We start from the raw sequence: 24,137 nt of genomic DNA, 5'->3' as shown, positions 1-24,137 counted from the left end.
TCTTGCTGAGCGTGTGCTCAGTCCAACTGTCCATGTCCTGGGCACAGATGTTAAATAATACTGGTCCCAGTACAGACCTGTGAGGGACACCACTCGTCACTGGTCTCCACCAGGACATCCATCTGTTGACCGCAGCTCTTTGAGTGTGACCATCCAGCCAATCCTTATCCACCAAGTGGTCCACCTGCCAAATCCATGTCTCTCCATTTTAGAGACAAGGATGTTGTGCAGGACAGTACCAAACGCTTTGCACAAGGAGATGACGTCAGTCGCTCTTCCCTTATCTACCAATGTTGTAACCTCATCGTAGAGGGACACTAAGTTTGTCAGGCATGATTTACCCTTAGTGAAGCCATGTTGGCTGCCGTCAATCACCTCTCTCTTTTCCATGTGCCTTAGCGTAGTTTCCAGGAGGAGCTGCTCCATGGTCTTGCTGGGCACAGGGGTGAGAGTGACTCGCCTGCCAATCCACAGGTCTTCCTTTTTTCCCCTTTTAAAAATGTTTCCCCTTTTCCAGTCACTGGGGACTTCACCAGTCTGCCGCGACTTTTCAAATTTGATGGAGAGTGGCTTAGCAACTTCATCTGCTAGTTGCTTCAGGACCCTCGGATGCATCTCACCGGGTCCTGTGGACTTGTGCACATCCTTAGGTGGTCTCAAACCTGATCTTCTCGTACGATGGGTGGTACTTCATTCTCCCAGTCCCTGCCTTTGGATCTGTGAATTGGGTGGCATGGCTAGAACACTTGCTGGTGAAGACCGAGGCAAAAAAGTTGTTGAGTACCTCAGCCTTCTCCATGTCGGTTGTAGCCAGGTCTCCCATTCTGCTCATCATGGGAGGTGTACAGTTTCTTTCATCTTCCTTTGTTGTCTTATGTACCTGAAGAAACCCTTCTTGTTATTTTTCATGTCCCTAGCCAAGTTCAGCTCCAGCTGTACCTTGCACTCCACAAGTGGGCCACCAGGAGAATGTAGTGAGGGGGCCTGCACTGGTGAGCAGATCCTAGGGTTATGGGGTGAGGTCTGGAGATGGACTTGAAGTCAATACCAGGATTAGGAGTGAAGGCTCCCTCTGGGATTTACAGTGAAAGCTGTGCTGGGACAGACTTTCCCTCCTCTTTCCAGCCCTTCTGCCTGGAAGGGGTTTCCAGTAACTGCCATGAAAGGGAAACTGATTTTTCAGTTGTTACTGATATCTGTTACTAAAACAGTATTACTAAAAGAGTAATACTGTTAGGCATATCCTGCGTAACGGATTCCATTTTTGATGAAGCCGCTGCCAGCTGGGTACAATTCCCAGCCCAGATTGTCTATAGGTACATCTTTCAAATCCTCTCGACTGGAGTATACGTATTCAATGGTAGTCAGGCAATCATGTTCCAGTTGTCCTCCTTCCTGTACACAACTCAGAAAAACTGCAGGATTAATTAAGTTAGTGGTTTTCAAAATCACATCATCTTGTTCCATTAAAATTACCTGGTACTTCATCATTCTGCTCGGGGATAGCCAATGGCCCCCCTTTTGCTCCAACACTGATATCACCATATGTGGCACATATACCACCATCATTCTTCCCAAAGTCAATTTTCGAGCCTCCTGTATTATCATCACAGTGGCTGCAACAGCTCTCAGACAAGCAGGCCAGCCCTTACTTACAAAGTCCAGTCGTTTGCAGAAATATCCAACCGGTCGTTTCCAGCTCCCCATCTTCTGGGTCAGCACTCCCAGTGCAATATGTTGTTTCTCGCTGTCGCACGCCGGTCAGAGACCGGGGCGAGGTTTTGCTCGTATTCTCGGGAACAGAATTAAGACTCAAAACAGGGTCAAGCACCAAGTAACTTTATTTGCCTAACGACAGGTTTGCAAACGCAAAGGAAAGAGAGAGAGAGAGAGAGAAAGAAAGAAAAGAAAGAAAGAGTTAGTTGCAATAGCTACCACCACGGATCTGCGGTGTCCCGACAGCCCGATTGGTCTTCAAGTCCAGTGGGAGAATGTTCCGTCCAATGTCGGTCGTTTCTGCTCTTTTCTTGGGTTGCCTCGTTGTATATTCATTTTTCTTCTAAGAATCGCTTAGCATATTCCAAGAGCTGTTCTGCTTAACCACACCTACCACCCGGCGGTAGTGCGCATGCCCAATACCGTCACTGGGGGGGTCTCAAGGATTCTTAGGTGGTCTTTCTTCCAGACCCCGGGTCTGGGCGCATGTGCATGGGTTAGGTTAAAGTTTCTTAGAATTAGTTCCACTTCAGGCTCCTAAGAAGACAGGAAACCTCTGGTCTTGCGGTCCCGACTGTCACTCTGTTGCTATGGCAGTGGTGTCAGTTGGTGGTTTGATGTTCCAGCAACGTTGAGACAAACAACCGACACAGTCTCTTACACTTGTGTACAAATAACTGGAAGTGTTTGGTCAAATCCGGAAGTCCCAAAGCTGGTGCTGTCATCAGAGCCAATTTTAAATTCTGGAAAGCTCTCCGCTGATCTGGACCCCATTCAAATGGTGGACCTTTAAGAGCTTCATATAATGGTTTAGCTAACAGACCATAGTTCATTATCCATAGCTGACACCACCCAGCCATTCCCCAAAAGGTTCTCAATTCATGGGTATTTCTCAGCTCCGGGATACTGCAAATTGCTTCTTTGTGGTCTGTTCCCAACTGTCTTTGCCCTTGTGAGATTTCAAAACCCAGGTATATCACAGTCTGTTTTCCTATCTGGGCCTTAGTCCTAGAGACTTTGTATCCGCTCAGCCCCCAAAAGTTTAAAAGATCAGTTGTTACCTTTATACATGCTGGTCTTTCTTCTGTCGCTATCGGTATGTCTTCTACGTACTGTAGGAGTAAATGTCCAGGTTTGGGACCATCGTGTTTCCACATCTCAAGTTCTTTTGCTAATTGGCTTCCAAAAATTGTTGGACTATTCTTGAATCCTTGCGGCAACCTCGTCCATGTCAATTGTGGTTTTCATCCTGTTTGTGGATTTTCCCACTCGAAAGCAAACAATTTTTGACTTTCTTCTTCCAGGGGTATACAAAAGAAAGCATCTTTCAAATCAAGCACTGTAAACCACTGATTACTCTCTCTTAAGGCTCTTAAGAGCGTATGTGGATTGGCCACCACAGGATGTATGTCTTTCATTATCTGATTTATAGCCTTTAAACCTTGAACTAGTCTATATTCTCCTGACGGTTTTTTCACCGGTAAGATTGGAGTATTATATTCAGATTCACGCTCCTCCAAAATTCCCTAGTCCACAAATTTATCAATTAATTTCTTGATTCCCAATCTAGCCTCAGGCTTAATTGGATATTGTTTTAGTCTTACTGGCTTCACATTTTCCTTCAATTCCTCCTTTACAGGATGTGCCTGCCATCTTAGATTTTCCAGGTATCTCTGTGTTCCAAACTATAGGTATCACAGCAGCATCAACTTCCTGTGGCATCTCCTGAATTTTGACCTTCTCCTGTATCATCAATATTTCTCCTGGCTTTGATTCTGGTATTTTTAAAAGAATGACTCCTCCCTCAAAAACTACCCGTGCATTTAATTTGGATAACAGATCTCAACCCAACAAGGGTGTCGGACATTCTGGCACATACAAAAATTCAGGTGTAATTGCCTTATTTCCAAATTTTAAATCTCGGGGTTGAAGGAATGGTCTATTTTCCTGTTTCCCAGTGGCTCCAATTATGTTAGCTGCTTTATTTCCCAATTGCCCTTTATAAGTGTTCAAAACAGAAGATACTGCTCCCGTATCTACTGAAAATTCTACTTTACCATTTCCCAGCTTAATTGTAAGCAGAGGCGCAGCTGGGTTCCCCTCCAGTCCCCTTCATTCATCCAGAGACATCATTTTTGCAGCTTCTTGCTGACTTGTTTTCAGTTTAGGGCAATCCTTTTTCCAATGTCCATCCTCCCTGCAGTATGCACACTGATTCATCCCTAGAGGTGCATTTGGTTGCCAGTCACCACAATTTCTAAAACCTCCTCTTCCTCTAGCTTGTCCTCTTCCTCTTGCTGCATTCCCTGTTAAAACAGCTATTAATCTACGGTCTCTAATCTTTTCTTTTCTTTTCTTTTCTTTTCTTTTCTTTTCTTTTCTTTTCTTTTCTTTTCTTTTCTTTTCTTTCCTTTCTTTTCCTTTCCTTTCCTTTCCTTTCCTTTCCTTTCCTTTCCTTTCCTTTCCTTTCCTTTCCTTTCCTTTCCTTTCCTTTCCTTTCCTTTCCTTTCCTTTCCTTTCCTTTCCTTTCCTTTCCTTTCCTTTCCTTGCCTTTCCTTGCCTTTCCTTGCCTTTCCTTGCCTTTCCTTTCCTTTTTTTTCCTTCTCTTGATTATTATAAACTTTCCATGCCGTTTCTAACATTTTATTTAAATTTCTTGAGTCCTCTCCCTCCAATTTTTGGATCTTTCACCTTCTAACAGGCACTGACTGTCCCATAAAAATCAAAGCCAACCGTTGTTGTTCTGCCTCTGTTTCCAATTTTAAATCAGTGTATTTTCTAGCAGTTTCCTTCAGTTGTTCCAAAAACACAGAGGGAGATTCAGTTTTGTCTTGCTTTATCTCATATAACTTAGACCAATTCAAAGCTTTTGGCATTGCATGCTTTACTCCATACAATACCCATTTTTGGTATCGAGTTAACCTTCTCCTGTGTACAGGGTCATTCAGATGCCGTTGGGGATCTCCTGAAGGAAAACTCTCTTCCAAAGTTCCAGAGAGCGTTTCATTCATATATGCTGCCTCTGCTTGTGCTTTTCCAGTTTTTAATACCATCTGTTTTTCAGTACTCTCCAATAAACTATCGAATATTACCTGTAAATCATTCCAGTTGGGGTCCTGAGTTCTAATAAGTGTTTCTACGACTCTTCCCACGCTCTCTGGATCTTCTCCATACACCCCTGCTGCCTGTTTCCATGCCATCAAATCCGTGATAGAGAATGGGACTTTTACAGACACTGGCCCATGTTGTCCCACTCCCTGTCTCAAGGGGGCTAACAATTGAGATTGCTGTCTAGTTCTCCGAGACACTGGGGTATGAATTACTTCTTCTGGTGTTTCATCCCCCCCTCCCCCATTCTACTGCTATCCAGCTCCATTATTCTTCCTGATTCAATACTCCTTTCCCGTGCATGTGAAGGAGAGGAATCTTGTTCCTCCCTCGGCGGGGCTATCTCCAGTTCTAACTCCGTTCCATCCTCTCTCGGTACCGTACATCTAATGCACCTCTTTCCAATATCACAAGCCGAACAACAACTCTTAGTTTTCTTATTTTCTGAAGTCAGTGCCATCACCAGATTATCTCGACTAATTAACTTTACATTCTTTTTGCCAATCCGCTCTCTGCCTCAGATAAAAGAACAAATCGACATATGGCGCTTTTGCTTATGACTTTCGGGCAGACGCCTAGGCTTCCAGTGCAAACGGGTACCCTCCGAGCCCCAACCCTGCAAAGCTTTTGCTGTGCCTTACGGGCAGGCATTCCAAACGAATTCCAAAGAAGTGCCTTACCCTTTTTCCAGGGAACGTTGCGAGGAGCTTTGTGAGTCAAGGGTGATGGTTCTCCCCAAGAATTCCTCGGTGCCAGCCGGATTTCAATCAACACTTGACCTTGTCCAGTCTCACTCACAAGCTCCCATCTGGGTCACCAAAAACTGTTACCGAAATCTGGAATAAAACTCCTTAACACCAATGTGATGTTAAGAAGCAGGCACTTTGTTTATTGCCGCGCTGGATGCACGGGGGATAATTCCACCTAGCGTGCATGCCACAGCTTCAGCACAAATGGGTTATATGGAGTAACTAATTACATATTAATCAGATTAATATACATACGCATAAAAATTATTATTAGTGATTATCATAGTACTGCCTACATCCGATCACGCGCAATGACGAGTTCATTTGAATCGAAGGGCTGCTTTCACGACCACCGACCCATTTGAGATTCTGTTGGCTCTCCTTGAAGTCCTTGTTCTGGTCCTTGTTCTTTGATCTTGAAGCGTAACGCAATTTCAGTCACATGTGGTCAATGTCAGCATTGTTCTCATCTAGCGTACAGGAAAATCTAGGCATAAGAGCAAAGAACTGCAAAACTTATGAGAAAATACTAGTTAATCACTTGACTACACTTTCGTAATTACCTCTATTAGCTAGTCCCCTGGCTACACTTCTGCCTATTGTTTCAATCATAATGTTAGTTCTTAAACACAAAATTCGATAGAAAATATACGAGGTTTCTGTGGTTATACCTATCATGATTCATTGTACCTAACGCAATTCCCTATAGTTACAATTTTCACTTGTAAGTCCAAAACTGATTTTTTCTATTGTAACTCTCTGGGATTTACAGTGAAAGCTGTGCTGGGACAGACTTTTCCCTCCTCCTTCCAGCCCTTCTGCCTGGAAGGGGTTTCCAGTAACTGCCATGAAAGGGGAATGCAGAGCAGGTGGCATTGCATGCACACATCCAGCTCAGGCTCTGTGGCATTTCTCTCCAACACCCCTGCCAGGACAGAGAAACCCCACGCCATCCCACTGCAGGCTGCACAAGCACTGGTGGCATTTTTCAGGAGGACCACGGTCAGGCAGTATGAGCCACAGAAGAGGTCTTCCTGTGCACACATCTGTCAGGAAGAGGGGACATGTGCAGAGTGGGATCGGAGGGTGCCAAAGCGCGTGGTGATTGAGGGAGATGCTGAGGGAGCTTGGTTTGTTCAGCCCGGAGAAGAGAAGGTGAGGGGGCAACCGATTGCAGGCTTCCACTGTGTGGAGCATGGTTTGTAGAGAAGGCAAAGGCAGTCCCTCCCTGGACAAAAGTCAGCTGGACAAGGCGGCAAGGATCCTCCACTGTCTTTGCAGTTAGCCCTGCACTGAGCAGCAGGATAGTCTACACACCTGCAAGTGGCCTGCCAACCGTTTTCCTAGGACTGCACCATTCTTTGCAGCGGTTGCTGTTTTAAATAAAACCCTTTGATTCACATAAACCCCATGCAAATCATAATTAGAGCCTGAGACCTGATGTTCTCTTTGTGTGTGGTTCTTGGTGGGTGGGGGTTATCCATAGGAGGCAGGGCTAGTGGGGGTAGGTTTCCTGCTCATGCAACAATCTCAAGTCATCGTCCTGGGGAAAAGACTGTGTGCAGTAAAGGGCCTTTTCAGCAAAGCCTCTGTGCTTGGCATCCTTGTTAACTGGGTTGAATAAAAGTTTTCGTGTGGTCCGTATAATGACACCTCAAGGATGCCCACTTCTCTCTCTCATTCTCAGGCTGGTTGTTTCACCCCGCTTTTAAACCCCACCTAGTTCTAGGTTTGATCTGCATGAGCCAAGAGGTCTGAGTGTGCTCCATGGCTCCTAGGAGAGCACAAGGGCTGGGTTTGTGCAGGCAGGGCACAGCAACTGCTCTGCATTTCCCTTTCAGTGACTATAGACCTCTCTGGGCTGGAAGGAGGAGGGGAAGTCTGTCCAAGCACAGATCTCGCTGCAAATCCTGGAGGGAGCCTTCAATCCTAATCCTGGTATTTACTTCCTGTCCATCTCCAGACCTCACCCCATGCCCCTGGGGCCTGCTCACCAGTGCTGGCACCCTCACTGTCATCTCCTGGTGGCCTACTTGTGGGCCTGGGAGGCTCAGTTGTGAGAACCCCTGGCTGCTAGGGTGGGCGCCAGGCCTCAAGCCCCTTCTCAGGTGAAAGCCTACCTGGATACGTTGGATATGTGGTTGGAGTGGGTCATCTCAAATCTTCCTTTCCAGCACAAGCTCATTGATGAAAGCTGAGGGGAAGGATTGTTGCCCTTCCCTTGGCACTGCAGAGGCTACATCTGGATTGGTGTGCCCATTTTGTTTTGATGCAGGCTGAAGCTTCCTGGCCAACACCTCTCACACACTCACACACACACACACACACACACACACGTGCGCGCGCGCACACACAAGCATACACACCCACAAAAAGAGGAGAGCAGAGTCAGACAGAAATGGGCTAGGAATAGTGTAATGAAAACAACAATCACCTTCTTCTTCTTCATTTGTCTGGAAAGGGTTTCCAGGATGAGTTGCTCCTTCCCCTTTCCAGGGATTGAGGAGAGACTGGACAGCCTGCAGTTCCCCAGGTCCTCCTTTGTGCCCTTCTGGAAGACAGGAGTGACTTTGACTTTCTTCCAGGCCTCAGGGAACTATCCCAGTTGCCATCACCGTTCAAAGGCAATCCGGAGTTTCCTCTTCCAGAAGTTCTCCTTGTCTGAGTGCTTCCGTGAGCTGGCAGCAGGAAGACGGCACGGGTATCTGTAAGTGAGCTCCCTGCTACCTGGGTACCTGACTGGCCAGAAGCCAGATTATGGCTTGGATGTTGACTGTCAGGTCGCGTCTGGCTCCGCAGGCCGTCTGCAGGAACATGACTTGTGCTAGGTGCTTGCGTTCTTGATAAGCAGCAGCATGCACATTTTGGGCTGTGTGCTTGTGAGTTCCCTTCCACCTCATTGCCTGCTAGGCCAGCAGCAGGCATGTGGTTTGCATTTTGATCTTAAGGTCACTTCTGTCTCTGCAGCTGATGGGCCGGAGTAGGCTCACGGCAGCTCTAGGGGCTTGTGAGGTCACTTGTGCCTGAATACCTGATAGGAAAGAAGGAGGCACATGGCTTGGATGCTGATTGCAAGGTCACTGGTACCTGAGTAGCAGACGGGCCAGTGAGAGGAATATTCCAGGCAAGTGAAGAACTGCAGTCTCCCAACAGCTACAGGAAGTTGTGTAAGGAAGGAGCCACACTCTCCGGAGAGGGGTGCTGCAAAAGGGCAAGATTAACACTAACAAGTTGCAACAAGGGAAATGCCAGCTGTCTCTGTGGGAAAATAAGTGACAAGGGGCACGGTGCAGCCCTGGAAGAGCTGCCCAAGAGACAGTGACCTCTCTGACAGTGGCAGTGTGGAGAAGTTGATGGGGCAAGGCCCAGAGCTTCCTGAGGTAACTGGGAAGTTTGATCTGCTCAGAGCAGGCAGTCGTCCCATAGGACCTCCAGAGGCCCCTTCTAACCTTCATTATTCTGGGGTGCACTGAGTCTCATGGGCCCTTGAGCAGCCACTGAAAGGCAATGCCTTGGAAGGCTGCAGCAGCACGAGATTGCACAGAAGTACCAGTTGTTTCACGAATGGTGCTACAGTGTGTAGAAATGTCCTTGAAGAAGGCAGCACTTTGGGAGGAATGAGGCTATAAGCTCTGCTGTCCCTGGCACGCCTGAGGCCAGGGCTCTGTGTCCACTGAAGTCCACCGCAGGGTGACTCACGTTTGCCTGGAGTTCAGGGTTTTCCCCAACTCTTCCACATCACGATGACTCCCAGGTGCTCTGGGAGACTGATCCATTGTCTCTTTGTAGTTTGAAATGCGTGGAATGGGCCACTCCATCCCTCACCCAGGAAAAGGAGCTGTGAGCTTTTGGCTCCCTGCCCTGAGCCTCTCCTCAAAAGCAGGCCATCCAGGCCTCTGGGATGATCTTGCTGAGCAAAACAGGTCAAGTTGGGCGTGGGTCTCTCTCAGGGAAGGATGCGGGCATCTCTTTGATCACAAAACCATGCTGTGGTAGAGCCTGATGAGTGTAAGCAAGGTCCTTGTGGCCGTCACGCCTGCGGGCAGGGGACTTCCCTGCAGCACACCATGGTTTTTCCTTGCCATTGAGCTTTGCCACATCCCTGGAAAGGGCGTCTCTTCTGCCATTTGGGATTGTGCAGTCTTGACCTGCTGCCTGAACCTACCCACAGTCTTCTGTGCACCTACGATGACCCACAGGGCGAAATGTCTCTGCAGTTCAGCCTGAGTGCCTGAAGTGAAAGCACTTGAGAGCTGGCTTGAGGTGCCCTTCCTGGTTGAATTTCACCATGATTTGTGGACACATGCAAAATGCGGGCGGTTGCATAGAAGCACCAGTTGATTCAGGAAGGATGCTAAAATGTGTGGAAAAAGCCCTTGACGAAAGCAGCACTTTGGGACTATAAGCTCTGGTATCCCTGGTACGCCTCAGGCCAGGGCAACGTGTCCACTGAAGTCCACCGCAGGGTGACTCAAGTTTGCCTGGAGTTCAGGGTTTTTCCCAACTCCTCCACATCATGATGACTCCCAGGTGCTCTGGGAGACTGATCCCATGTCCCTTTGTAGTTTGAAATGCGTGGAATGGGCCACCCCATCCCTCACCCAGGAAAAAGGGCTGTGAGCTTTTAGCTCCCTGCCCTGAGCCTCTCCTCAAAAGCAGGTCATCCAGGCTTCTGGCCTCTGGGATGACCTTGCTGAGCAAAACAGGTCAATTTGGACGTGGGTCTCTTTCAGAGAAGGACGCGGGCATCTCGTTGATCACAAAACCATGCTGTGGTAGAGCCTGATGAGCGTAAGCTAGGTCCTGCGGGCTGTCGCTCCGGCCCACAGGGGTCTTCCTTCCAGCCCACAAAGGACTTCCTTTGACGTTGAGCTTTGCCACATCCCTGGTGACATGAGGCTCTTCTCCCATATGGGATTGTGCAGTCTTGATGTTCTGCTTAAAATTACTCACAGTCTCCTGTGTGTCTACTAGGTGTTGAGATGCTTCATGAGCAAGGAATGTTTGTGGCCCCCCCAGGGCTCTGGGACACAGCATAAAAGCCTGCGCTGCTCCAGGCTCCGCATCCTCCTCTCTTGCCTCCCTTTCCTCGAGGAGCAAGGTAAGCCTGAGTCCGCTCCATCTCTCTCTCTGAGCTGAACTGCTGTCTTGGTGGCTACTGAGGCTGATACTTGGGCTGCCTCAGCTTTGCCCTGCCATACAACTGTTGAAGGGCTGCAATCTCTTTGCCTTTTGGGGGAGGTGGCTGGGGAGAGCTGGGAAGAGGAGGGCTCTTCAAGCAGAAGGGGATCCATGGGGCTCAGCTGCAGGGGGGTCTGCCCACCAGAACGTGCACCTGCAGGAGGCCGTCTCTAACCAAATGGCCAAGGGCGTCCAGTGCCATCTTCAAAGCAACAATGGAGATGGGGTATGATCAGTCTTTCCACAGGCGCTTTAAAGCCACTGCGCTGGGGCCTATTCCAAAAGTGGGTCAGCCTTCCTGTGCCGTGCAACTCGGAGGGCACAATGAGGGCCATGGCAAATGTCGGCACACTGGGTGTTTTGAAAACAAAGAGTCTCCACGGAGAGAGCTGAGGAAAAAAAAGACAGACTGATATTGAGGTTTGTGCTCCCTGCCTGCTCTGTGTTTCAGCTTTGCCTCCCTCGCCGAGAGATGTCTTGCTTCAGACCCTGTCTCCCAACGCCCTGCGGCGCCTCCGGCCCAACCCCACTTGCAAGCAGCTGCAGTGAGCCCTGTGTCGCCCGCTGCGCTGACTCAACGGTGTTCATTGAAGCCTCCCCGGTGGTGGTGACCCTGCCGGGCCCCATCCTCACCTCTTTCCCTCAGAGCACAGCCGTGGGATCCTCGCTGTCAGCTGCTGTTGGGAGCTCCCTCAGCGCCGGGGGGGTTCCCATCTCTTCTGGGGGCTCCCTCGGCCTGGGGGGGTCAGGGCTGTGTCTGCCTCCCACCCGCTGCCGTCTGAACTGCTGAAGCCAGCAGATCATCCCCTTTGGAGCACCAAGGAAGACAGGGATCCTGCAGCAGCAGGAGCGTAGCCACGGCTTGCAGGTGGGCTGAGTGTCCTCATCCCACCGCGCAGAAGGGACCTGTGCCTGCTGCTCCTCGCTGCACTGCAGGCCTCGCCGTGTCTCCTCTGGCTCTGCTTTGCTCTGAGCTCCTCGGGAAAGGGCTCATTCTCTTCTGCTTTGCTGAACCTCCTGCTGACGGAGGGAGCGTGCCGGAGTTAGGGCCTGCTCTTGGTGGGCTGGCATTGCCACCGGCTGGATCGAAATGGGGAAAGGCAAGCGCTTTGCCTGGAGCTTGTCCTTGGGATATGGGCCATTCTCTGTGCCTCCCTGAACCCAGCAGACGTGTTTCTCGGTCTCTGTTCCGTGCCACTGCATTTCCTCCTTCTCATTAAAGACTTTGTGCAGCACAGCTGGAGTCTCGTGGTGGTTTGTTCTCCTCCCCGCTCAGTTCACCAACATAGCTGCAAGGTTGTCGTGGGTTAAGCCCAGCTGGCAACTAAGCACCACACGGCTGCTTGCTGTCCAAAGAATATATAAAGCATGTGACGCACAGTGCAATTGCTCACCGCACAGAACTTGATGCTCAGCCCATTTCTGAGCTGTGATCCCTTCACCCCTCCAGCGCCAGCTCCCCCAGTTATATACTGAGCATGACATCATACGGTATCAAATACCCTCTTGGCTAGTTTGGGTGAGCTGTCCTGTCTGGGCCTCCTCCAGCTCCTTGTGAAAGTAAACTCTATCCCAGCCGACCCCAGGATAAAGGCTCTCTCCCACGACCGTGAGTCTGTCCCCATGCACGGGGCACTGCCAGTTGTGGGTGGAGCTCCCTGAACTGATACCAGAGCACCACAAATAAACAAGCAGGCAAGAGAAAGACAGAAAAGCCTCAGAGAAATGGATGGCACCAGAAGCAATGGACAGGGGTGGCAATACAAGTACTGCCACACACAGTGGTAATGAAAGACGGGAAACGGTTGCCCAGGGAGTGTTGTAGCATCTCCATCTTTGGAGGTGTCCCACATCCAAGCAGACAAGGCCCTGAATAGCCTCCTCCACTTGAGGCTGCTTTGAGCCAGGCTTGGAGTGCATGCTCTCCACCTCAGGTGTTGTGTGATTCTCTGAGCCCCTGCTGGATGCCCTCATCCAGGAGCAGCCCTCAAGACCAAGGGAGCAGAGAGGGGGCGAGGTCCAGCGCTCAGGAAAGCTGCAGAGGTTTGGTGGGCACAGGGCAGCAGAAGGGGCACTGGTGTCAGTCCCAGGGCTGGGAGCACAGGAAAGGAAGGAAGACGAGAGTGCATTAAACCATTGCCCTGACAGCAAGGCAAGGCTGCTAATCATAGAATCATTTATGTTTGAAGAAACCTTCAAGATCATCGAGTCCAACCATCACCCATGCCCACTAAATCATGTTATGGAGTACCCCGTCCGCTCGCTTTTTGAATACCTTCAGGGACGGTGACTCAACCACTTCCCTGGCCAGCCTATTCCAATGTGTGACAACCCTCTTAGTAATGATTTTTTTCCTAATATCTAACCTAAATCTCCCTTGCCTCAAAACTTGAGGCCCTTTCCTCTCGTCCTATCTCCAGCCACCTGACAGAAGAGAGCAGCACCCACCTCACTACAACCCCCCTTCAGGTAGTTGAAGAGAGCTAAATGTGTAAGCATGCTGAGGAAAGCCCTGAGGGAGCCAAAAGCTCAAGGTCCCACTGAGATTTGAACTCAGATCGCTGGATTCAGAGTCCAGAGTGCTCACCATTACACCATGGGACCTCCTGGACAGGTGTGGTCCTTCCCCTGTGGCCACCCTTGCCGAGCCACATGCTCCTGGCTGAGCCTGGCAGTCTCTCCATCTCCCAGTCTCCCCTTGCGGTCTCTGCTGCTGCCTCCCTTCACCCCCATGTTGGACAGCCTCCCAGTCTGCCTCTGTAAGTTATTGCCTGTCCTGTTCTCACCTTGTACCTCATGCTAAGCAGCCGTTAACCACATATCCTTACTCTTGGTTGCGGTCCTAGCCAAGCTTCTGACCTTGCCGAAGGGGGCGACCAAGACAGAGGGCAGGGGATGAGGTTCATCAGAGAGAAGAGCTAGCAGGAGGACCCAAGGCAGCTTGTTATGGGTTGCACAAGCTGGACTGCCTTCCTCTGCTGGCACAGTCCTGGCTGACTTCAGACCCTGGTCCTCTTCTGCAGGACACGCTGTCCCCTTCTGCCCCAAAGCAGCCCTTTCCCTCAGTGAGAATGAGGTTTTTCTCTCCTGAGGCTGCTCCAGACCGGTCCAGACTTAGGTGAATTCTACTATTAGCTCAAGGCAGCTCTCCCACATGCCCTGGGTCCACCTGGCCAAGGGTCCATGCACACAGTGGGGAGAAGCTGCACTGGAGCTATCCTCCTTGCGCCAGGGTTTGAGTCTGTGTGTTGAGAGCAGGGCCCTTCCTCCCAGCAGTCAGACAGGAGGAAACACATGCGGGGACACTCTACTAGATCTCAGACTTAGCCCAGGACACTGAGGACGCAACCGCCTGGTACCTTTGGACTGCCCAAAGCACTGGGCTTGCAGCTGGTACTTCTGAACCCACAGGACAGACCAGGCTGCCGTGCCCAAGCCTAAGATTTCAAATGGCGAGTTACATTCAGAGAGGCTGTGAGAAACACCTAGTCGCTGGAGAAGGGTTAAAATTCCAGAGAGTCACAAATCTGAACGCATGTCGCGGAGAAGCAGCATTGCTGAGGGCTTTCCTCATCCATCCCTGGGATCTGCAGGACCGAGCAGGGTGGGAGGAGTGCCTGGGAGCAGCAAGAGCAGGGCCCAGTCTCTGAAGGTCTTGCAAAGAGGTGGAGGGACCCCCCACTCCAGGGGCTGGAGCATGGGGAAAGGGACAGCCCTTTCCTATGCAGATGCTGTGCCGCTGCAGGAGGAGGGATGTCCCTTCTGGGGCTGAGACAGCGTTTCTCCAAGCAATGGAGGGTCTTCCTGGGGCTCTGCTAGTCTCACCCAGCACTCGGGGAGAAAGGGTTCTGGGCCAGTGGGTTGTGTGGGCCAGTGCCCACAAGGCAGCTTCCTTGCTCGGGGCATTTTGTCCTTGGTTTCCTTCCTGGCAGCACTGCCTGCTGGGGCTGCCATGGTCCCCAGACTGTTTGCTTCCCCAAGGTCACGGCAAATGTTCCGTCCACTGTAGCCTCCGATGCTGCTCCTCCCTGCGGGACACTGCGGGGAGGACACTTTCTGCCCCCCTTACAGGCTTCAATGGGCAGCCAGAGATCTCCCAGAGCTCCCCAGCTCCTGGGAGCTGCAGCTCACGCCAGGCTGGCTCACGCAGGAGGCCAAGCCACTCCTGTGTCCTGCACTCCCAAGAAATTTCTGGCCCAGGGCAGGCCTTGGCAAGCCAGTGAGCTACCTTAATATAGCAGAAGCCCCCTCACCGTCTATTCTCCAGGATGAACAATCCCAGCTCCTTCAGCATCTCCCTCAATCCCGACATGCTCCGGCATGCTCTGATACCACCCTGTGCATGTCCCCTCTTCCTCTTCCTGTGTGCACAGGATGACCTCTTCTGTGGCTCATACTTCCTGACTGCGGTCCTTCTGAAAAATGCCACCAGTGCTCGTGCAACCTGTGGTGGGATTGCGTGAGGATGCCTCTGTCCTGTCAGCAGTGTTGGAGAGAGCCTGCCATGCCCCTGTTGGCCTCTTACTGGTGGGCCTTTACTCCCACCTGTCCCTCTTCCCACTGGTGCTGTCCGTGTTTGCTGGTGAGGAACTGCCAGCTCAGGGAAGCTTTCTGGGTTGAAATCCTGCTGGTCAATGCCACATCCTGGATTGCCACCTACAGAGTGTGCCACTGGGCCTGAAAGAGGGAAGGACGCATCGCAGGGGCTCTCCAGCTTTGGGAGCAGAGGGCAGAGGAGCTCCCTGACGACTAAGGAGAGGGAAAAGTTGCCCCATCTCCAAAACGGGGGAAGAAGGACTATCTGGGGAACCAAGGAAAGCTGATGATAAACTGGAGCAAGTTCCGCGGAGGATCCCTAGGATAGTCAGGGGCAGGGGGCTCTGGGCTTGTGAGGAGAGGCTGAGGGCCCAAGGCTTGCTCAGCTGGGAGACGAAAATGCTTAGCGGGGATCTAATAGGAGCCTCCTGGTGCCTACTCCAGGAGGCTACTGCGATGGCTGGAGGATGAGCGCCACGGTCAGAAGTTGAGCTGGCTACACAAACACAAATGGTCACCCGGAGGGTGCCTAAGCATGGGAACAGGGGTCCAGAGAGGCTGTGAAACGTCTGTCGTCAAGGTATTTTATGACCCGAAAGGACAAAGCACTGATCAGCTGGTGGGAGCCTGCCTGAAGCAGGAGGATGCACTCTCTGACTCCCTGAAATGCCCTCCAACCAGAAGGGTTGTTGGAGGGGAAAGCGGAAGCAGGGAGAGAGGATTTTGTGGGTGAATGTTTGCAGAATGCCCAAAGGTCCACATTCTAGGCGAGAGGCATGCAGAACGCACGTTTTGTAGGGGAGAGTGGAAAAAGGAAAGGAACGGCATAGGGACTCTCTAGCAGCATTTCTCTGCTAAGCCACCGGCAGTGGTGGCGGTTAGGGTACGCAGCAAGACCTAACCCACAGAATGCCTAGAGGAGCAAGGCCATCGCCTTGGGGGGGAAGGAAAGCAAGACAAAGACAAGCCTGTCAGGAGTGGGACTCAAACCCACGTCTCCCAGGGAGACTGCAACCTGAATTGCAGCGCCTTAGAGCACTCGGCCATCCTGACCCACCGCTTCAGTGAGCGTTGCCTCTGCCACTCTACCCCCTCGCAGCTGCCGGAGCCAGCCCACCTCAGCCAGCCTCCTCCTGGCACTGCTGCAGGGGGAGCTGTATCCTGGGAGCACCCTTGCCTTGCTCCCACCAAGGGCGGCTGACAGGCGACTGCAGCACCTACACGCACTACAGGACTGCACAGTAGCCAGCACAGGGGCATCTCCTTGCAAAGGCCAAGGCACTCCTTCACGGGAGCAACCAAAGGAACCATCACAAATTACTTCTCTGCACATGCCAACACCATGCCCAGGGGCTCCGGGCACACATCTACCTTTCCCATGACTTCCTCCATTCCTCCAGGGCCGCAGGAGATGGCACGCTAAGCGTTTGGCCCACAATCCTGCCTCGTGGACTGTGCCTGGGGCAGCAAGGGTGCTTCCTTCTTCCCTCCTCGGAGCTGGGAAGGCTGGGCAAGGAGGGCTGTGCCACACCAACCTCTGGGTCAGTGCTGTGCCGATCTCAAGGAGCCAGTCTGTGGGAAAGGGGCTGGACACTCATGGTGAAAGCACAGAGGATGTGCCAAGTGCAGAGCAACGACTGAGCTCCCGTTCCTCTGGGGAAGAGGCTCACTTATTGCGCATGGTGCAGAGGAAGGAGGGCACAGATCTCTCAGGGACTTGTTGCTTCATGGAAGGAGGTAGTAGACTGTAAGGAGGTAGTAGACTGTAAGGCATCTCAGGGGGTCACTAGTCCAAATGCCTGCCTAAAGCAGGGCTAGCCCCAAAGCTAGAGCAGGTAGCACAGTGCCTGAGCCCCACTGAAACTTGAGTGTGACACCCAGGCATGGAGAATGCCAAGGTTCTCCGGGCACCTGCTGCAGTGCTTCAACACTGCCTGAGAATCTCAGAATGGTGCAAAGCAGCCGCTGCAGCCTGCTGTTGCTAAATGGGGAAGGCACTGTGGAGCCAGGCAGAAGAAAAGTTGGTCTGCGTTGGCCAGGAATCGAACCCGGGTCAACTGCTTGGAAGGCAGCTATGCTCACCACTATACCACCAACGCTCCTGCACACACTACTGCCTCCTGCTCCTCCAGCCCAGAGCCTGGCCTCCCTCCTGTTCCTCCACGTCCCACTCCTGCCTGCCTCCTGCTCTGCCAGGTCACCAACTGCCCTCTTGCCTGCTCCTCCGCTTCACAGACTATCCCGCCTCCTCCTTCCAGCCCCCTGCACACATACACACGACCTCAACCGGCTGGCACGTGGGTGTGCTTCTCTGCCTGTGAGCTGTTGGCTACGGAAACTCCAGCTGCTGGCTGCTGGTAATGGTCACGCTCCCCATCTGCGTTCATATGTGGGCCAGCTGCGCACGTACTATGCAGGTGCCTGTGCGTTTGCGTGCACGTACCTGTGGTGCTTTAAGCACAGACAAACGCCCACCCAGCTGCTCATTACTTTCCCCACCCGCAGGGCCATGCAGAGCACTGAAAACACAATGAGAAATCTCATGGCTCAAGATAAACACACGGACAGGGCTTAGCAAAAACTCTTGTGGGAAAATCAGGCTTGACTTGGGCAAAATCAATTCTTGGACACTTAAAACAGATGCAAGTAGTGAGAAACACAAAGACAAACAGAAAACACCGCCTTTCCTCTCCCCTGTGCCGGGACAACTTCAGTGCTTCACACCAGACTCCTTTACCTGTCCAAGCAGGATGTGTCTCTGCTCTTACACACTCTGTTTTTTTCCTCCCACCTCTCTCCGCCCGGCGTTTTCTGCCCTTTCGGGAATTTGTTTTCACAGAGGGGCCACCAATGTTGACGACGGCTCAGCTGTCTTGTGCGGTGGGTCCACTGCGGAGCTGGAACTGGCTGTGTCTGACACAGGGCAGCCCGTTATCTCTTCCCACAGAGGCCATTGTGCAGCACCCCCTGACCCCTCCACTACCAAAACCTTGCCATGGCTAGCCAATACAGTGCCCATGGGGAATACCAGAGGGCATAACGCTGAGGTAGCGCGGTCGGAGGCTGCCCCGGTCAGAGTCTGCCCCAGTCGGAGTCACAGTCAGGCTGTCCTGGGCTAACGTGTGGTTGCATGATGTACCCTTTGGTTGAATTAAAAAGGCACAGCAACCAGCCTGGGTTTCTTCCTAGGCACTGGATATGTCCGTAGCTTGTAGACATGTGTAGCAGAAGCTCAGCAATCAGTGAGCAGTTTGTGTTGCAGGACTCTGCGCATTACCTGTTCCTGGGCTAAAACCCGCCTTGTGCTGCCACTGGTTTTGGTGATGGATGATTGCTTTGGTGAATGCCCATGCTGGCACTGATGAACGATGAAGTACACGTGACCAGGACGTACCTTCCCCGACATACATGGGGGGCACCGTTTTCTTTCAGCTGCCATTTTCTTATTAAGCACCATAACCACCATGTTTTCCTACTGCTCTGTGATTGGCTGACAGCCATTTCCGGACCCCGTTGTACCCACCTGCTCTCAGGCAGACCTGTGATTGACTGCCAGGACCAGCCAACCCTACCTGTGTACCCAGAAGCACGTCAGGCAAGGAAGCCCCCACTCGCTAAACAAAGGGAAGAGGCATCTTCTGACAGCATCATTCCCTGTGGCCTCTCTTACCGCTTTGTGATTGCCGGACGGCCATTTTTGACACTGTCATGCCCACATGTTCTCAGATCTCCCTCTCAGGGACTGTCTGCTTCCTTTGGACCAAGAAGTGTGTGGATATAAAAAGATATACCATGCAGTGGTATCCACTCTGGAATGAAGACAAGCACTTAGCACAAGCGATATTCCTGTGGATGGCCCATTGCCTGCAGAGCCAGAGGCGACCTCACAGTCGACATGCAAGCGATCTTCTGGCTTCTGGCCAGTCAGGTACTCAGGTAGCAGGGAGCTCACCTGCAGATCCCCGTGCTATCTTTCTGCTGCCAGCTCGTGAAGCACTTCCAGGAAGAAAGACCCATAGAAGAGGCCACTCTCCATTATCTTTGAAAGGTCGCGACAACTGGGAGAGGTTCCTGAGTCCTGGAAGAAAGTCATTGTCACTCCTATCTTCCCAAAAGGCACAAAGGAGAATGGGGGCAATAGCAGGCTGGTCCGCCTCACCTCGATCCCTGGGAAGGGGAAGGAGCAACTCATCCTGGAAACCCTTTGCACACCCATGAAGAACAAGAATGCGATTGGTCTTGTTTTCATTTCGTTCTACTCCTAGCTCATTTCTGTCAGACTTTGCTTTTCTGGTTTTGGGGGGGCTTGGGGGGGTGTTTGTGTGTGTGTGTGTGTGTGTGTGCGTGTGAGAGGGGTATTTGCTAGGAGATCTCAAGCTGCACTAGCCAGTGAGGAGAGTGGATTGGCATCAGGGACTGCCCAGGGTTGGAGCAGGACACTGGACAAACCAGGCCTGGGCTCCAGGCATGGATTCTGCACAGACCTGTGGTACAGTCTAGGGTTCAGAGCACCTGCTGACGTGCACATGGGAGTGAGGGGGTGGGTGTCCAGCACTGAATTCCAGTCCTGAGCAGCCAGAAGAGAGGGAAAGACTCGGGCTATGTGTGAGTTTTGTCTTGTAGTGAGCAAGAGAAGACAAAGAAAACACCGCCATGCCTCCCAATTTTTCCAGGCTCAGCTGCACTCCTTCACTGCAGACTACTCCAGCATGGGTTCTCCCCATGCTGTGCTTCTGAACAGGAAAATCTCTTTCAGCGTGGGCTCTTCCACAGGCTTCAGGCCCATCAGGGAAGTCTTCACTGGCGTGCCTTCTCTGCAGGTTGCAGTTCCCTCAGGAGTATCCACCTGCTCCAGCCAGCATGGGTGCCCTGGTTGCCACAAGCTTTGCAGATGGCTCAGTGTGGTGGAGGCCCCTGGAACCAGCTGTGTGTGTGGTGCAGGGCAGCCCCTTAGCTCTTCCCCACAGAGGCCACCCTGCAGCAGCCCCTCTCCCCACCACTGCCAACACCTAGCCACGTATGGCCAATACAGTGCCCACGGGGAATACCTACTCAGCCCTGCTCCTGGCTGGAGCTGCGAGTGAGCACGGCAGCAAACAGACTAGGATGGAGAACCCCCCCAGATGGTCAAGCTGATTGCATTGGTGTTTGCCAAAGTAGCAGCAGCCTTGTCCTCCTCCTCCCCACCTGCAGATTCCTGGAGGTCCCTGCTTGCGGCTGGGAAGTTGGGATTGAGCTGCCGGATGGGAAGGGAGAAACGCCTGTGTCCCCAAGCCACCCACTTCCTTGTGGGGGGAGCTCTGCCTGCTGCTCCACAGCCACCTGTCTGCCTTGGCGAGGGGCACTATGGGAGTGCTGGCTCCTAAGAAGGCAAAGGAGAAAGAAGGTGGCAGTGGCAGAGAGAAGGGCTGAGGGAACAGGAGGGCCGTGGCCATGGGTGCCCAGAGAGCTAGAGCAGTGCAGGTTAAAAGTTGCTGGGAGAGGCAGCAGCTGTCAGGAGGAGGGAAAAAAAGGGCCAGTTAGCAGAGGATGGTTTCGATCCATCGACCTCTGGGTTATGGGCCCAGCACGCTTCCGCTGCGCCACTCTGCTCCCCCCAGCACCTCTGCTGGCACCTCCCACGGCCCTGCCTGATGCTCCCTGGCACTGCCAGCCCTCATGCCTCCTTCCCTTCCTCTGTCCTGTGCCCTCACGCGGGCCAGGAAATGGGCTCTCTGGAAAGTTCACCTCCTTTGGGCCTGGGGTGGCAGCTCAAGGGCCTTGCCTTGCCCTTCTCCCCACATCTCCTGCCCATAACCCTGCATGGGGACTTTCTTCTTGGCCACCCAAGCTGGCTCTGCAGGCACTGGAGGAAACCCCGGAGCGAGGGGGCAGCCTTGTTGCTTTGCAGGGCAGAGGGGAGCTGCTCTCCAGCGAGCTCAGGACGACTGCCACCCTGCCCAGGAATCCAGCTCCCAGGGGGCTGTGGGACTGTGCCCAGCGTCAACGTCCGTTCTTTTTCCGGCCGAGGAGGGAGACAAGGACGCTTAGCATTACCAAGCGTAGAATTACCAAGGGAATTAATCCTCCTATTTAGGCTGGGCAGGTAGTGGTGGCCCAACCTAATGCATGGAGGACCCCGAGATAGAGGAAAGCAGGGTTGGCGTATGTTTACAATACAGTTGTGTCGACCAATCAAATTACTCATGTTAAGGGGTGGGCTAATCAGTTACTATTGCTCCCAAGATCAGTATGTGCTTCTCCCGGGCAGGTGGTGTGGACAGATGCTCAGTGGGGTGTTAATCTTCATTGTTCTAAACCAATGTCCCTTGCAGGTGGAGGGGCTTTATACTCGATTTAGGTTGATTGCTGTTCTGGCCGTGGCTGTATACCCGGGTTTTTTTGAAAGACAAATCTCCCAATCTCCCATTGGTTTATCATCTGCATGGGGTGTTCTCAGCCAGTGAGAGCCAGTCTAGGTTGGGTCGTCAGGTGACGTTGATGCTGAGGTAAAAGCCCTTAGTCCTAGGCAGTGTTTGTTCTTCTAAGCAAGTTGTCTAGCAGTTGGCACCTTGCCTTTCACACCAGCGGCGAGGGACTTGCCCTGCCAGTGCTGTGCTGTGCTCCCCCACAGCTCCTGGCTTGTCCTCCCTCCTGGCACAGGCCTGCCCTGGCTGCTCCCTGACAGCCGAGGGCTGCCCCCGCCACCGTGCAGGGTGCCGAAGAGCCAGAGAAACCCCTCCTCTCCGTGCCTGGTGCCATTCCTGTCCTGCCCAGCACTGCTGGGAGTGGAGGTGGTTCCCAGTCACCACAGGACAGGGCTGACCCACCCGCACTGGGTGGTGGCCAGGCTTAAATGCTGCCAGGTGTCCCAGGGAAGGCTCTGGGCAGGCTGAGCTGGTAAAGCCTCTTGGTGAGGGTGAGGGATGAGGTGGCAGTGCTGAGGCCTGCATTTTTGGGCTTGTGTTTGCTGGTGCCCCGTCCCATCCACAGGCCAGAGCATGCAGCGGAGACAAAAGCAGGATGGAGAGCGCTGGGATGTGGGTGCTGATGTGAGCATGGGGATCATGGCCCCAGCCTATCTGCTATTGCTCGGGGGAAAGTATTTCGCTGCAGATCAAGAGGTCCCTGGCTCTGCACCAGGTGCCCTCTCCATTGCCCCTTTCCTTCTCCGTTCATACTGACTCTCTCTCTGAGCTTCTTTTTCCCTTGCAATGCTTCCCCCACCCTCAGTGGCATGGCTGCAGGGAAAGGACCATGCACCAGCAATGGGCTTGTCTCTCCTTCTCTTTGGCTGGTCGCTCACTGCACGTGTCCCTCAGGGTTTCCCTTTTCCTTAAGATGCTGAACCACCCAGGCAGGCTACCAACAGGTCCTCCTCCGCTGCTGCTCTGTTGGGAGCAGCTGGGTATGCGACTGAAAGAAGCCCTCTGGGAAGCCTCTGGCTCTTTTCTATCCTGCCCATCAGGGTCGGTGATGGCAGGGCATGGTCTCCTGAAGGCACAGGCACCACCATGGCCTCTTCTGCACTTCCATGTCTTTCCCATAAGAGGAGGAGACAGGAGAGCCCCACCCCTCATCACCTCATCCTTAAGCCAAATTTGGGAAAGGCCCCTGAGAAAGGTTGGCCATGTGTGCAAGGACTGGGGACGGGTCAGGCAGAATATCCCCAGGACCCCAGGCAAGGTCTTAGGTCTATGATGTGTCTTCAATTCATTGTTAGCAATGAGGTCAAAAGAAGGACCTCTTCTGTAGCTCATAGTTGGTGCTGGCCCCTTCTCTTCCCCCCACCCCCACCCCTTGCCTGCTGCTCCACACCAGTCTGCCTTTGTGAGACCTAAAGTGAGGGGCACTTTGTGAGTGCTGGCAAGACCTCAGATCCAGGAGGTGCCTCCCCTTCATCTTTAGCAATGAGGGCCATGCTGTGCAGGCTGTCTTTGGAGGTGAGCTGCTGTAGGTTCAGGCCTAGGGAGGACAGACAGCTGGTAGGGTTGTTCTGCATGAGGTCTGAGGTGAGATCAGGCTCTTAAGTTCTGCTCAAGAGCCAACAACGTTGGCCCTCTTGTCATGGCTGGTACTCGGCACTGGTCCATTCTCTTCCCCAACATGCCTACCTTGTCAACGGGAGCAGGATTTCCCTTTCATCCAGGAATTTGGGGGGGGGGGGGTGGGGGTGGGGGAGGGAGCGAGGACAAGTGCCATAGGCAAGGGGCTTTCACTGTCTCCCAGGGCACCAGGCACAGTGTGCAGCTGAGTCCCACTGCTGGCTGCAGCATGGTCAATTGCAGGGAGCCCAAAAGGGGACTGCGCCCCGTAGTTGGCAGGATTCGAACCTGCGCGGGGAAACCCCAATGGATTTCTAGTCCATCGCCTTCACCACTCGGCCACAACTACCTGCTCCAGCCCTCTCTGCCCTGCTGATCACGTGCCCTGTGCAATGACACCCGGCTCCCTGGGAGTTTCAGGGCTAGGCTCCACTCGAAGATTTGCAGTTGGGACCTGCACTGAGCATGACGGGCACCTGCTGCCAGCCTTGCAGAGGCCTTGAGAGGCGTAACCCCAGGGGCTACAGCTGAAGCTCCCAGCGCCTTGTCCTCAGCCGGGCACCTGGGATATCCTGCCACGGGAGGGGGGATGGTTTCACCCTCCAGCTGGTGTCTCTGCTGCTTCCAGGAAGAAGAGAAGGCAGCTGTGTGGAGACAACCAGTGTGAGGTGAGATATTAGACCCCACTTTGCTTCTCAGATTTATCTGAGGGGGCCTCCAAGCCTGCTGTGAGCACTACGGTGGGGACACTGCTGCAGGGCAGGTGGTGATCTTCCGGCAGCACTTCCAGCCTCTTGGGGACGTAGGGCGGCGTCAGCCCTTC

At 52.8% G+C, this 24,137-nt stretch overlaps 4 non-coding genes across 4 annotated transcripts; all 4 read right to left on the bottom strand.

Moving 5' to 3' along the window:
- Positions 1–13,286: 13,286 nt before the first annotated feature.
- Positions 13,287–13,358, bottom strand: TRNAQ-CUG (transfer RNA glutamine (anticodon CUG)). The gene has a single exon. It is a non-coding gene; the product is annotated as a tRNA-Gln (tRNA).
- A 3,959-nt stretch (positions 13,359–17,317) lies between these two features.
- On the bottom strand, positions 17,318–17,389 carry TRNAG-UCC (transfer RNA glycine (anticodon UCC)). The gene has a single exon. It is a non-coding gene; the product is annotated as a tRNA-Gly (tRNA).
- A 3,421-nt stretch (positions 17,390–20,810) lies between these two features.
- TRNAM-CAU (transfer RNA methionine (anticodon CAU)) lies at positions 20,811–20,882 on the bottom strand. Its single transcript has one exon. It is a non-coding gene; the product is annotated as a tRNA-Met (tRNA).
- A 2,699-nt stretch (positions 20,883–23,581) lies between these two features.
- On the bottom strand, positions 23,582–23,663 carry TRNAS-AGA (transfer RNA serine (anticodon AGA)). Its single transcript has one exon. It is a non-coding gene; the product is annotated as a tRNA-Ser (tRNA).
- Positions 23,664–24,137: the final 474 nt, after the last annotated feature.

Source organism: Buteo buteo, chromosome 13 (genome assembly GCF_964188355.1).
Source record: "Buteo buteo chromosome 13, bButBut1.hap1.1, whole genome shotgun sequence".
Lineage (NCBI taxonomy): Eukaryota > Metazoa > Chordata > Aves > Accipitriformes > Accipitridae > Buteo > Buteo buteo.
Note: the sequence above shows the minus strand (reverse complement) of the source record. Positions and strands in the feature narration are given on the sequence as shown.